We start from the raw sequence: 13,857 nt of genomic DNA, 5'->3' as shown, positions 1-13,857 counted from the left end.
TTGTAAAAAATTGACTTGGTGTTTGTTTGGACATATGAAAGCGATGTGCAGCTTCATGCTTAGTAAATATTTTGAAATACTAATTCGATATTCTGAATGGTTGTGTTGATGATTTGTTTTGTATCCTTATGTATGTGATATACGTGATAGATTTCCTTGCTTTTGTATGAATTGGTAAGTATGATGAGTGTATGATTGATTCAGATGCGAGGGTCTAAATTGTTCTAAGTTAGCAATTGACACGGAATGTCATTATTGTATGACTTACAGAGTAATTTGGTAGTGTGAACAATGTTCTGTTGATATGAAAGATTGTATTATTAGATGATAAAGGAACCTTTGTAATTTTGAAGGTGCGGAGGAGGGAAGGGATCCTAGGTTTTGGAAGATATGGCACTCAAATTCTTTGTCTTCGCCCTAGTGAGGGTATCTTCTCCTCTGTTCTTGGCCTCTTTTACATGAAAAATAGCATGTAACTGAAAGAGGGTGCTTGACTACATCTTGGGAGAACTGGGCGATGTTTTCACAGCCAGCAGAGCTTAAAAAATCGATCTAAACTGGGAAGTGCCTTCCACCCACGAGTTTATGGTTCCTGCAAGCAATTTGGTTTGGCTTTCCAGGCTTAAAGAGCCTTGTTACTATGTACTACCTTCTCGCTTCTCCTTCTAGCTTCAGAGGTGAATGTTCATATATATTAGAGATGCCTAAGGTACATAACACTGACAAGGAGGTCGAAAAGGTCTTGGTCTTAGCTGATGGTAAAGTAAGACGACAAGGAATACAAGCACGCGGTAGGAGTAAAGCATTCCGAGGTTGGCGCATCTCGTTGAGCGTAGAGAAGCATTGGGAACCCCAATTTCTTTCTTCGGAGCCATTTCCTTTCGAACTTATCAATCTCAGGATTGCTTGTAGAATGACTTTCTTTTAGAAGCTAAGTGATCTGTAGAATATGACAGCCTATTCCGACAATGGGCCAAGCAAAAGGCCAAGACTGGTATGCCGACAATAGAAGTAAAGGGAGGAGGAGGGGTGTGCCTCGTTAAAACCTCTCCAACAAAACCCAACTTAGGAAAAAAATTTGGTAGTAGGAAAATTGGTACATCACCTAGCCTGGCTTATAGATTTAACTATAGTAAAGTTTTAGAGACAAGATATTCCAAGTACATGGAAGGTTATTGCCTTCTAATGTTTGTAGTTTGTACGCTCCTTGGCCAATGACTTTGTTTATGTGAAAATGGTCTTTCTAATTGGCACTTAGTTTCCCATGACCTGGTGGTTTTTGGGCTTCTTCTGTTTTTCTGAGAATGAGGTCTCCTTCATGGAACGACCTTGGCTTGATTCTTTTGTTGTATTTTCGGGCTATAGTAAGTTGAGTCACACATTGTTGAATTAGTGCTTTGTCTTTGACTTCTTCCACCTGGTCGAGCTCGCGATTGTCCTTAGTTCGGTATTTGCATCGTTGATGATATTCTATGTTCGATCAGATTGATGTGATACTTCAACTGGTATCATGGTGTCACATCCATATACAAGTCAGAAAGAAGTCTCTTTAGTTGATGTTTCATTGTTGTGTTATAGATCCATAGAATTTCTGGGATGAGTTCGGCCCATTGTCCTTTGGAGTCGCCCAGTTTTTTTCTAAGTTTCTGTAAGATGACTTTATTGGACAATTTACATATTTAAATAAAACTAGAGAAACCTTTACCCAAATACACAAATCAAAAAGTTGTTACGTGCTTGTGCAAAATGCATTATTATGTAAACCGTGGGAGCCAACCACGGTTTCTGATTTGTTACATGATTTTGTAGAATTGATTTTGGGTAGAAGTGAGTTTGTGCCAATATGATTTATGTTTGGCAAATTTTACTAAAATTAATTTTGATAAAATAAATATTGTTTGGATAATATTAGTTAAAATCACTTCTAGATAAATAATTAATTAATTACTAAAAAAATATAATATTAAATTATAATATTATTTTTTTAAATATATTTAATTTTTTTATATTTTTTAATATCTTTTATATAGTATTTTTTTATAGTACTCTATTTTAGTATATTATAATTTTTTATTCTTATAATAAAAATTAATATTTATTGATAAAATTAAAAATAACATATAAAAATGGACAACTTTTTAAGTATTTTTTTATAGTAAAAAGTAATATTTATTTATTAAATTAAAAATAAAGAGCAATAATACATATTATAAAAGATTAAAATAGTAAATAGTGCATAAAAATTAGATTAATTATTTTAATATTCTTAGCATTTATTTTAAAAAAATTATGGAAAAACCAATAATAACAAGCAACAACCTAAATGTGGGTTGAGTAAATGCAGAAGTTATAATTTTTTGCTTCTAATGAACGAGCTTTTAGGATGCAGAATCAAGTTGGTGTTCAAAAAAAAATGTATCTATATTAATATAATTAAAAATGTATCTATATTATATCTTAAAAATATATGTAAAAATGTATCTCTCATGCAGGTTGAATCTCACCCACATATATATAGATATTCCCTCTTCATAAACCGTTGGAGGCTACAAGGGTTTATGCCAATTACCATTCCTTCATAAACCGTTGCTGGCAGCAAGGTTTTATGAAGATTTTCTTGCATTCATAAACCGTGGTAGCCTACCACGATTTATGGTCATTTTGTTTCAACATGTAATCCGTCCCTGCCAGCCACGGTTTATGTACAAATTAGAAACCGTGGTTGGCTCTCACGGTTTACATAATAATGCATTTTGCACAAACACGTAACAACTTTTTGATTTGTGTATTTGGGTAAAGGTTTCTCTAATTTTATTTAAATATGTAAATTGCCCTGACTTTATTAGCAGCCTCAGCTAAACCCTTAGTTTGAGGGTGTTCTACGGATGAAAATTGATGAGTAATTTTAACGTTTTGTAAAAAGGTTGTGAATTTTTTGTATATAAATTATCTACCATTGTCAGTTATAATGGAGTGATGTTGTAATCTAATCTCTCACTGTTAAAGTTTGTTCTTTCTTTAATTAATAATCGACTAATTTACTTTCACTTTAAATTAATTGTTGAGAGTTTATTTGATTTATTTTTGTTATGTAGGTGGAAAATATTCAATAGATGTGTGCCAAATGATGGAAAATATTCAACAACACTGCAATTGGAAAGCGAGCGTAACGTTGACGACAGAGCTCGCAGTGAAGGCGAGCACGAGGTGAAGGTGATGAGGACGACAGAGCTCACGGGCTGGAGTGAAATTACGGCTTCTTCAAGTTTTGAGAGAGAGAGAGAGAGATGGTTGAATAGGGTTTTGTTTTGATTTTTTTTAATTAGTAAGAACATTTTAGTAATTTAACTTATTTAAGTATTTATTTTTATCTTAGACCAAACAAGATGCTGAGATATAACTCAATCTTGTACATTTTATACCCAATATAATATAGAGGCTTGATTTATTCTCAGTCTCTTAGTCTCTGTTTTCTAGTTTCTATTTTCTAGTTTTTGTCTCTCTTCCAAACACTATCTTAACAAACTCTTCTTAGCAAGGCAATCAATACAATTGTTGCTCTCTCTAAAGATATGTACAAAAAGAATCTCCCAATTCCTTCTTTTCAATTCACTAATTCTTCCAATAAGGGAATTAGGTGGGTTCCTAGCTTTTTGTCCCTGTTTATCCGCTGTACCACTGCTGCTGAGTCTACTTCCACCACCACCCTTCTGAATCCCATTATCCATGCAAGCTCCAGACCTTCAATAACTCCCTACAACTCCAAATTGAAGACAGTACCAAATTCCAGCTTGCCTGATATAACATCCTACCACACATAACTTTACGCCTAGGACGTAAATCAGAGGTGGCGAATTAGCAATGCGCTACGACCTCTAAAAGTAAAATACATACATATATAATAAGGATAATATTAGGGGTGTTTGCGGTACGATTTGGATCGGTTTTGAGTAAAAAAATCATCTGATCCGAACACTATATTTACTTGCGGTGCGGTTTAGATTGGATGATTAAAAAAAAATCCGATCCGATCCGATTCAATTTCGAGCGGTTTGGATTAGATTGAATTTGCGGTTTTGTAAATTAAAAAAAGAATAAAACCCAAAATAGCCCCTGATCATTACCTCAAAAGACAACGAGGCCCTTAATAAAAAAAAACCAACCCGGTCCCTGACAATTACCTCGAAATGACAACGAGGCCCCTGTGCCAAAAAAAATCCAGGTATTTTTTTGCACAGGGCTAATCAGTCCCAAAAAAAATATCAGGGACTTGATTGGATGTTTTTTTTTTGGGGCCTCGTTGTCCTTTCGAGGTAATTGTCAGGGGCCGGATGGGGTATTCACTCATTAAAAAATTAAATATATATAACAAGTCTCAACATCAAATTTTAAATAACCAACAATGACATAACAAGTCTTAACAATATCTTAAAAAACCAACGATAACATAACAAAAGAAATAAAATTATAGGTTTGTTAAAATAAATAAATAAATCACATTTTGAACATAAAACATCTATTAAATAATAATAATACATGAAAATTATAAAAATGTATAACAAATTGAATATGTTATAAGTATAATTGTAAACATAATAATAAAATAATAATATTATAACACATTGAGTGATTTGAATTGGATTGGATCGGTTGTGAAAAGTTGATCCGAAATCCGATCCGATCCAACAGTTTGCAAAAAATAAAATCTAATCAAATCCGAATTAGTGCGGTTTTAGTCGGTTTTCGGTTTGGATTGGATTGGATGAGCGGTTTAATTTAGATTAGTTTGGATTTGAACACCCCTAGATAATATAGCTAGGAGCCTTGAAGGAAAAGGGATAAGATCAAAACAATACCGAAAGTGCACTGCTCACGAAAAATGATACGACAGGAAGCTTATACAGAAAATTAAAAGACAAATATATATAGAGTTCTAATGAATAAGTATAATCAAACTCTATACCCGACCTGTGAAGCCAAGACCGGCTAGAATATATATATATATATATATATATATATATATACACACACACAAACACAGCCCTCAAAAATACCAACAATAGTAAGGTCATTTTCTCCAAAATAATTCCCTAAGAGGAATATACAACATAAGATAGCAAAGTGAAGAACAAGATACATAAACTAAAATAGAATATAAGTTCCAAAAGATAAGTCTTCGCTTCTAAGAAAGCAAATCCAGCACACTTAGTGAGGCGTGTCACATCCTGCATCTGAAAATAATAGAATACGTATGGAATGAGAACTGTGGATTCTCATTATGATTAAGGTGTTTACATAGATAATATATAAGATCCCAAAAAAGCCAAAGACATTCCTAGAACCCCAACACTCAGAATTAAACTTAAAGTTCATACTAAGCCAGAATTTCGGTAATGTATCTACGAAATTCTAGTTCTAATCTAACTATTCACTTTCCGTTTCCTTCACATCTCCTAACCACCATATATAGAAAAACTCTCATCACACCTCCGCCATATGAGGGATCTCTCAATAGCAAACACATACAATACAATCAAGGAAAACATAATTATGGATAGCAAGTATAACATAATTATGGATAGCAAGTACAACAGATAGGACAAGTAGCAGTTAATTGTAGTTAAATAATTAAGCAAGCCAAAACAAAGCATACTCAAACAAAACATGCAAATGCATATGATGAATGCCTATCATACTGGTCATGAGCTCATGTATCAGTTAAATTGATAGAACTCAACACACCCAATAGCTAACCCGGATATGCTCTTTTGGTTGTGCATCCCCAGGAGGATCATAAACGAAGGAGAGTACCTTTCTACCTTTTCCTGGAGGTATCACGAAGGAGCATGCCTTTCCACATCGAAGGAGTGTGCCTTTCCACCTTGCAATTAGAGAAAGATGTGGGAAAAAATAATACAAAGGAGGGTGCCTTTCCACCTTTTCCACATCCATACAACGATAAGAGAAGAAATCCTTCATCTTCAACTTGCCAAACTCGTGTGCGGAAAAAAACCATCGTCCTCACCGCGAGTGGAATAAAACCTCCATTTCCACAACTATATCGTAACCATGGAATAAGCGAGATGAGACCTATATCCTTGCCCGGTGCAGGTTCCAAAGTAATATCAAAGCAGTACGCAAGCGGGATACCACCGGGACCTTGCCAGAATAGTGATACAGGCCTCATTCATTTCACAATAAAACTTTTTACTCAATAAGTACATTTGCCCCAAGTCTTCATCAATACTCATTAACTTGATCCACAATCTCATTCAATCTATAGATTCACACTCATTCTTAAGCCTAAAAACAAGTTGCCAGACCTTAAACAGGGGTTACAAAAATTTACAAGCTTACCAGGAAGGTCAAACAGTTAAAAACAGAGTTTTGTTTGAAAACTGGCCTTTTGCGTACGCATCATTGTTATGCATATGCATGCACCAGACAACTTTTTCAGCCTGTGCGTACGCATCATAGTGTGCATACACACAACTTGTAAAATCTCCAGGTTGTGCGTGCGTACGCACGAGTCTCACCAAATGCCATGGTCTGTGCGTGTGCACGATAGTGTGCGTGCGCACACATACCATAATTTCTGGTTTTCTGCAAGATTCTGTTTTTATACCCAAATTTTAGACGCGCATAACTTTTTTGTTAAAAATCATTTTTATCCCGTTCTTCAAACGTTATAAAATTCACGGACCTAATTTTTATTCAAAACAAGCTTCACAAAATTTGGGAGTCCGGAAGCCAGGTTATAGCTCGTTGAAGTTGGTAAAAAACAAGTTCTCACAAAAAGTTGCTAAAAAGCCCCTAACCTCCAAACACTAAAACTAAACCAAATCAATCATACCAAACTTCAATATTTATATACTCTTACACCTTGTCCATTATTTCTCACTTACTTCTCAATTATTCCAACACTCAAATCATTAGACATTAAATTTACCAACCCATTTTAAAAATTCTCAATTATCACCAACCACTACATTTCATGCATCATTTAGTATCAACACTCAACAATTTTTATCAATCATTCGTCACAACTCAATAATCACCATACTTACCCGGACTTACTGGTCCCGGCCTCCGGTCCAAAATTTCTCATACTCATCATCATACTTATTATGCATCACAACATCACCAGCCATCATCAAGACTCATATCACATCATCATCATTATCATTTTTTTATACATACTCAAATTCAACCTCCAAATCAAATCCAGCACATATATTACACACACACATTCAATAATCATCATCAAACTCAATCATACAACACATGTATATACATTTAACAACTTCACAATCTTTTCAACACATACCATCTTCAATTCAAAATATTCAAGCTTATCTTATGACAACTAGCCTAAAATTTCATGCAACATTATATATTAATTATGAGAAAATAAAACCATACCTTGGCTAATTACTCCCCAAGTCCGAAACACCTCAAACTCCTCTTCTCCACAAGCTCCAAGTCTCAAATGTCAATTCAACAAGCTCAACTACCAAAATTTCATTCCAAACCACCAATTGGACTCCAATTTACATGAACTCAATCTAATTTCATACAATTCATTAAAAATCACTACTAGACTACTAGTGCTTACTAATGTCAACAATTCACTAGGGTTAATGTTTTCTTACCTCATCTACCGGTGATTGGGGTAAAACTAAGAAATTATCCAATGTTAAATTGCACCTAAACCACCAAAATTATCAAAATTCCTCAATACCTAAACCAAAAATATAAAAAAGAGAGGAACAGAAAAAATGGGCGCGAAAATTAAAGATCCTTACCACTTTGTTAGTTAGAATCGAAGAGCTCGATGAGAGAACGTGTGGCCACAAACGATACGGCAATCAGAACTTCAGATTAAAAATTATGGGCGAAAGAAAATTGGGGTGAATAGTGTTTTCAAGGGTTTGTTTCCCTTCCTTCAAGTTCAGCATGAAATGACTTATGAAAGGGAGAAGAAGGCTGAGCTTATGTATATAGGCAGGCCTTGGATCCGGTTTGGATCCGGTCTAACTGGTTTAGCTCGTTAGTCTAGTTTTGAACCAAAATCTTTAAAGTAAATATTAAAATTCGTATTTTAAACATTTTTACCTCTTCAAAATATAAAATTTAATTTTTTAATTTTTTTAAATAATTAATTTATTAGTTCTTTATTTATTAATTTTTTGAGGTTTACACCTGAGAACCCCATGATCCACCTTTCTTCGTCGTTCCTCAAGATTCCTCCGCATTCACTCATGTTTAGGTTTCCTTGCGTGAAGCCATCGAAGTTGTGATGATGCAGCAAACTAGAATTACTTTATATTTTTCGGAAAGGAGGATCGAGAAGCATTACTTTATTATCATATTTTTATTTTTGGTTAGTTTTTTTTTTTTTTTTGTAAGACGATGAGGCCGAAACCCCAAATGACAAAACACTAAGAAATTTCAATGTTTTGAGGCAAAGTAACCCCTCTAAAATCATTATCAATGATAAATCTAAAATCACTAGGAGGGATATTCACAAAAACATATCCTTACTAGTTACTAGAAAATTAATCTTTGCTTCGTGAGCTAATCTGATTACTATCATACCTTATTGCTAAATTAATCCAACTGAACTTTTAGAAACACAAGTAAATTTGGGCTAAAAGGCGCAAGTAATCTTTTTGTCACCGTGATATTATGGGCTGAAAATTTAGAAGTGCTTGAAGGATCCGAAAGTAGGAATATTACGACTCAGTTCCGATCCGCATATCCGAATTGGATTTAAAAATTGCAAATATAATTCGATTTGCAAGACTATTAGATTAGATCGGATCCGTTCACTAATAGGATTGAATTGTGGATTGTATGTAGGTACTCGCGATCCACAAAAAATAAATAAATATTAATATTATTTTTATGTATTATTTTAATTAATAATTATTATTCATAAATATTATTTTATTTGTTTAATAATATTTTAGAAGTAAACATATTTAAAATATTAGAAAAAAATTGTTGACTTTTTTTAATAAAATAACAAATAAGCTTTTTAAAATATTTTCTATTTTATCGATATATCTAATATTAAATTCGATCTGTCAAAATTTTAGCTATATTCTATCTGATTCAATCTGCATAGACTCCTAAATGAAAATATATCACTGAGGATGTGACGGATCGTAGTTAGACCTATACAGTAAATTTTAATTAATGTTTTGAAATTTTAAAAAAATAACATTAAATTTAAATAACTAAACTATAGATTTATTTGAAAAAATTCTGATAATTATATCTTGATTATTATATCTTGATTGGTAAGCACTATTTTTCTTATCTTGTTTTTTGTTATTTTTTTTCGGTTCCCTCAACCCAACTGATCAAGAACTAATTTATCGTGGATCAAAATTTTATTTAAAAGTTTGTTGTTGGTCAACAAATTGCTATATGCACAAGACAAGATTTGAATTCTCAATACTTACTTAAGTGATGTAGTGAGCTAACAATTAAACCAATCCAAATTGATTTTCTTTATTTATATCCATGAAAAAGAAACAAATACAAATGTGGGATTAATTAGTCTTTGAAAAAAAAAAAAGTACCAATTAGGTCCTCCAAGATAGCAAACGGTAGACATGTATGTCATTCTGTCAATGAATAGTATAAAATGAAAAGGAATTGTCCATGTGTTTCGTTATTTACTTACAGTGGTGCATATCTCGTTATTGGCACATGAGTAGGAAAACGATGTAGTCTTGGACGGTGAAGCATTTATTATTTTTTGAGTTTTCATATACTTTTTATTAACTGCTTTTTATTTATTACAAATTCTATCAAAACAAGTGGAATTTCGCTAAAAAAATTGTTATCTACATAACTATTTTTCATAGATAGACACGTCAGAGTAACTGACAGTACATATAAGTATCACCGTTAAATTTTAATTGATGAATTGATAGAAAGACATAATGTATCCACCGTTTGCTATTCTAGAGAACTAAATTTGTACTTTTTTCCTTTAGAGATTATTTAGTCCGAAGTCAAAATCTTTAAGAATTTAATTGTCATTTTACTTTTTTTATTAAAAACGGGAGACTTAGTACAAGTACTACTTGGTTGGGTTGTTTATTTATTTTATGTTTTTTTTATGGTGATTTAACAGGGGCTAACGCCTAAAGAATCCAATAATAAACTAAATGCGTTAATGTTCATTTTTTATCATTAAAAAAAGATTTACCACCTTTCTCATAAGAGTGTCCCAAAAATATAAATTCAGTTCTAAAATTAAAATTTTTATACACTAGATAATTTATATATTTCTTGCCTTTTCTATAAAGATTTACAAAATAAATCTCTCATTCTTTTTCCTTCTGCTATGGTATATTTTTAATGAGAGTATTGGGATGATTAGCCAAGTTTTTGTTCCCATTCAAATTGGCGATCACTTCTTCGAGATCGGGGTAATACTCAATAATTTTTTTTAGTCCCAATATCCAGATTATTTTGAATCCCTGATCAATTTTTCATAGTTCTACCCTAGATGCTAAGCAATTTCTAATATAATAAGAAATTTTTTCTATCCATCTGCCTTCATTATTCCTGATGAATCCTCTGCATCCATTTTTTTTTATTTATTGTGCCTTGAGTTGTCAGTGTTTAGAGTTATCCAATTTTGAAGAGGAGGATTCCACTTGATGTGTTTCTCCTCTTTTTATCTGAAAATACTTTGCTTCCTTTTCGTTTCAAAGGCATTATTTATCTCCTTCACTCTTGTCAGAATCTCGCAGAGAGGTTGATGCGATCTTTCATAACCTTATTCATGTAGTTCCTAGTCCTCCAATATAGGGACGACAATGAAGTGGGGCGGTGATGGGGTTGTCTCCCTACTCCCCGTCCCTGGCCTCATATATGTTTCCCATCCCCGCCCCCGATCCCACCATGGGGAATATTGGCCCCATCCCATTCCCCGCAAATTTTGTGTTCTTCGCAGGATCCCATTCCCCATCTTCTATATTGATAAATTATATAAAAATTTTAATGAAAAATTTATATTGATAATTTATATTAGTACAATATATAGAGAGGCCCAGACAAAATGTGGGACACGCAGCAGAGAGGAGAGGCGCAGATGAAAATCGACGCGGCAACGGAGAGGAGAATGGACAACATCGTAGATAGAGAGAGTGGTCGCAGCGCGAATGAGAAGGGAGAGTGGCGAGAGATGACGGTGCAGTGAGAGAAGGGTGACGGCGCAGGTGAGAAGGGAGAATGGAGAGGGATGACGCGCAGTGAGAAAAAGGGAGAGTGGCTACTGTGAGTAATTGAGTCTGATGAAGAAGAGAATATGCAAATGGGGATTAGTGTTAGGGTTTCTCTCAAAGTTTCTAAATATATAGCATGTGAAATGACAAAAATACCTATAGAAGAATTAAATTATTAAAGATAATTAAGTAAATTTATAAAATTTGAGAAAAACGGGAGCAGGACGGAGAATCCCCGCTCATATCTCTCACCTGCCTCAGAAAAATTTTACCCCCTATCCTCATTCTCACAAAAATATTCTCCATCTTTAAATTTTTATTTAAGACGATTTCCACAAAAAACTCGATGCATCGAAGAATTTTGCCATCCCTACTCCAATCCGGCATCTTTTTCGCTTCCTTCTTTGTTTAGTTGTTCCTTTAAGTTAATCTCGACCGATGGTTCAAAATTGGCTTCAAAGAAACGCTGGATACATCTTGGGTTATTTAATTGATATACCTTGTATAAGAAAGTTTCTTGGTAAATCTCCTGTCTACCAAAACGGGAACTTTGAGAATTAGTTGTTGGCCCTAAACTAACAAATATCCAAGGTAGTTTTTGGGGCATGATCCAACGTTTTTTTTGGTCTTGGCATGATCCAACGTTTAAACTTCATAAAACCCAACAAAATATATATAGAGAATGAACGGCCCAACATGGTTCCCAATAGTTCATTTTGATTTGTTAGTAGTTTTTCATAAACTGAAAGATCAAAATACTCACAAAAAATAAAAGCCTGCTTTTGTCAACTCTTGGACAAGGACGCCAACAAAATAAAAAGAGAACTGAAGCTTCAATTTGCAATTTGTACAATTGTACTAGTACTGGCAGTATTTTCCAAACACATGACTGTCAAAAAACAATTCTTTTTCCAAACACATGTATTGCGTGATAATCTTGTACAGTAAATATGGATGACTTTAAATTGAACACATAAGACAAAGATAGCTGGGAAAAGCAGGTTGAATTGTTAAATAATTAAATAAATAAATAAGAGCGAGCCAAAAAAGACAGCAAGGCCCTAGGGGCTCTGCTGGAAAGGCTGCATGAGGAATCACACTCATCCCATCCCATCAATTTACAACAATTATATAAATAAAGAAAAGTCATAGTTAGTTATTGGTGCTGTCCCACACACAAAGTAACAAAATCATTGCAAGTTAATCCAAGATACATAGCTAAACTAATAATTTAAGACGTGTTAGCTTAAGCTTAAATTTTGAGTTACAATTTGGAATAATTTATATTTTCCAAATGGTGTTACTTACTTGTCTTGTGACAAATAATTATTTTCGTATACTGTATAGTTAATAAGATGTATTAATGGAGCATAATTAACAATATCAAAACGTGACATCATCATATTTGTGGAATAATTACTAATATCATGTGTAAAGAAAATAAAGACTAACTAGTAACTACTATAATATCCTCGCTCCTTCAACTTCTTAAAATTTACATCAGTTGACCGGTTGGTATGACAAAATCTCTTCGGATGAGAAAAACAATTTTGGATTTGAATTTTGGGATTTGATCTCTACGTACATAATTTTGAAATTTTGGGCCAAACACAGAAAATACAACATAGTCTTCTACAATTTAATTTACGTAGTATAAGTCCAGGCAAAATATTCAAGCTTATATCTACTTATCTAGATAAGTCACACCTAATGAATTATAATAAATAAATAAATAAAATAATAATTTACAGTTTATTATTTCAGCATTATATTTATTATTATTATTATTCAATTCAACTAGCCGCCAAGGACTTTGAAAGTTCACATGCATGAACATAAAATGTACTTACATTATTCAACAAATGTCTGCTACTGTACTCAAAATATCAAAGGCAAAACACATGGCCACATAAAATTTTAATCTGAAAAAAAGAGGCTGGGTTAGGCACATATGTGACTATGATCAGTCTGAAAAAATTCTACTAACAATTTTTTTTTTCTATAATAAGAAAGTACCATCTCACAATATGACATTGTTGTTGATTATTAATTTGTTAACAAACTTAGTCAAAGTTATCTCAAGTCTCAAACTGCTTTCCCATTGAAAGATGTACACTATATTATGTTGTTTCCTCCATGTTTTCATATAATTGTCTTCATTATGTAAAATCCTCATGACTTCATCACTCTCATCAGCAGTGAAAAGAAAATATTAAAGTGCCTTTGATTCTTTGGTTGATACCAATTATACGATCATATAAACTTGCCATCTTCCTCATAATANTAATAATTATAATTTATACAAATTACAAACCAAAAATCACAATAAAATATATTTGTAGTACACAATTAAAGGTACTAGACAATAATTATTTTATAACGACTATCATTTGTCATTTATCAAAAGTTCAAAACTAAATATTAGTTGAAAAAGTATTAGATAGACAATAAAAATACTAAACAATATGAACAATTGATATGTCAGATCAATTTAATAGGTATACAGATGATTATATTCATTATTTTTAATTGAATAGTTATTTTTTTTAATTTAATTTATTTATAATGACTCAATTCATTAAGTGTGCAAATGATTATCATAATATTA

Source organism: Arachis duranensis, chromosome 1, assembly GCF_000817695.3.
Source record: "Arachis duranensis cultivar V14167 chromosome 1, aradu.V14167.gnm2.J7QH, whole genome shotgun sequence".
Classification (NCBI taxonomy): Eukaryota; Viridiplantae; Streptophyta; class Magnoliopsida; order Fabales; family Fabaceae; genus Arachis; species Arachis duranensis.
The sequence above is the reverse complement of the archived record's forward strand: the minus strand, read 5'-3'. Positions refer to the sequence as shown.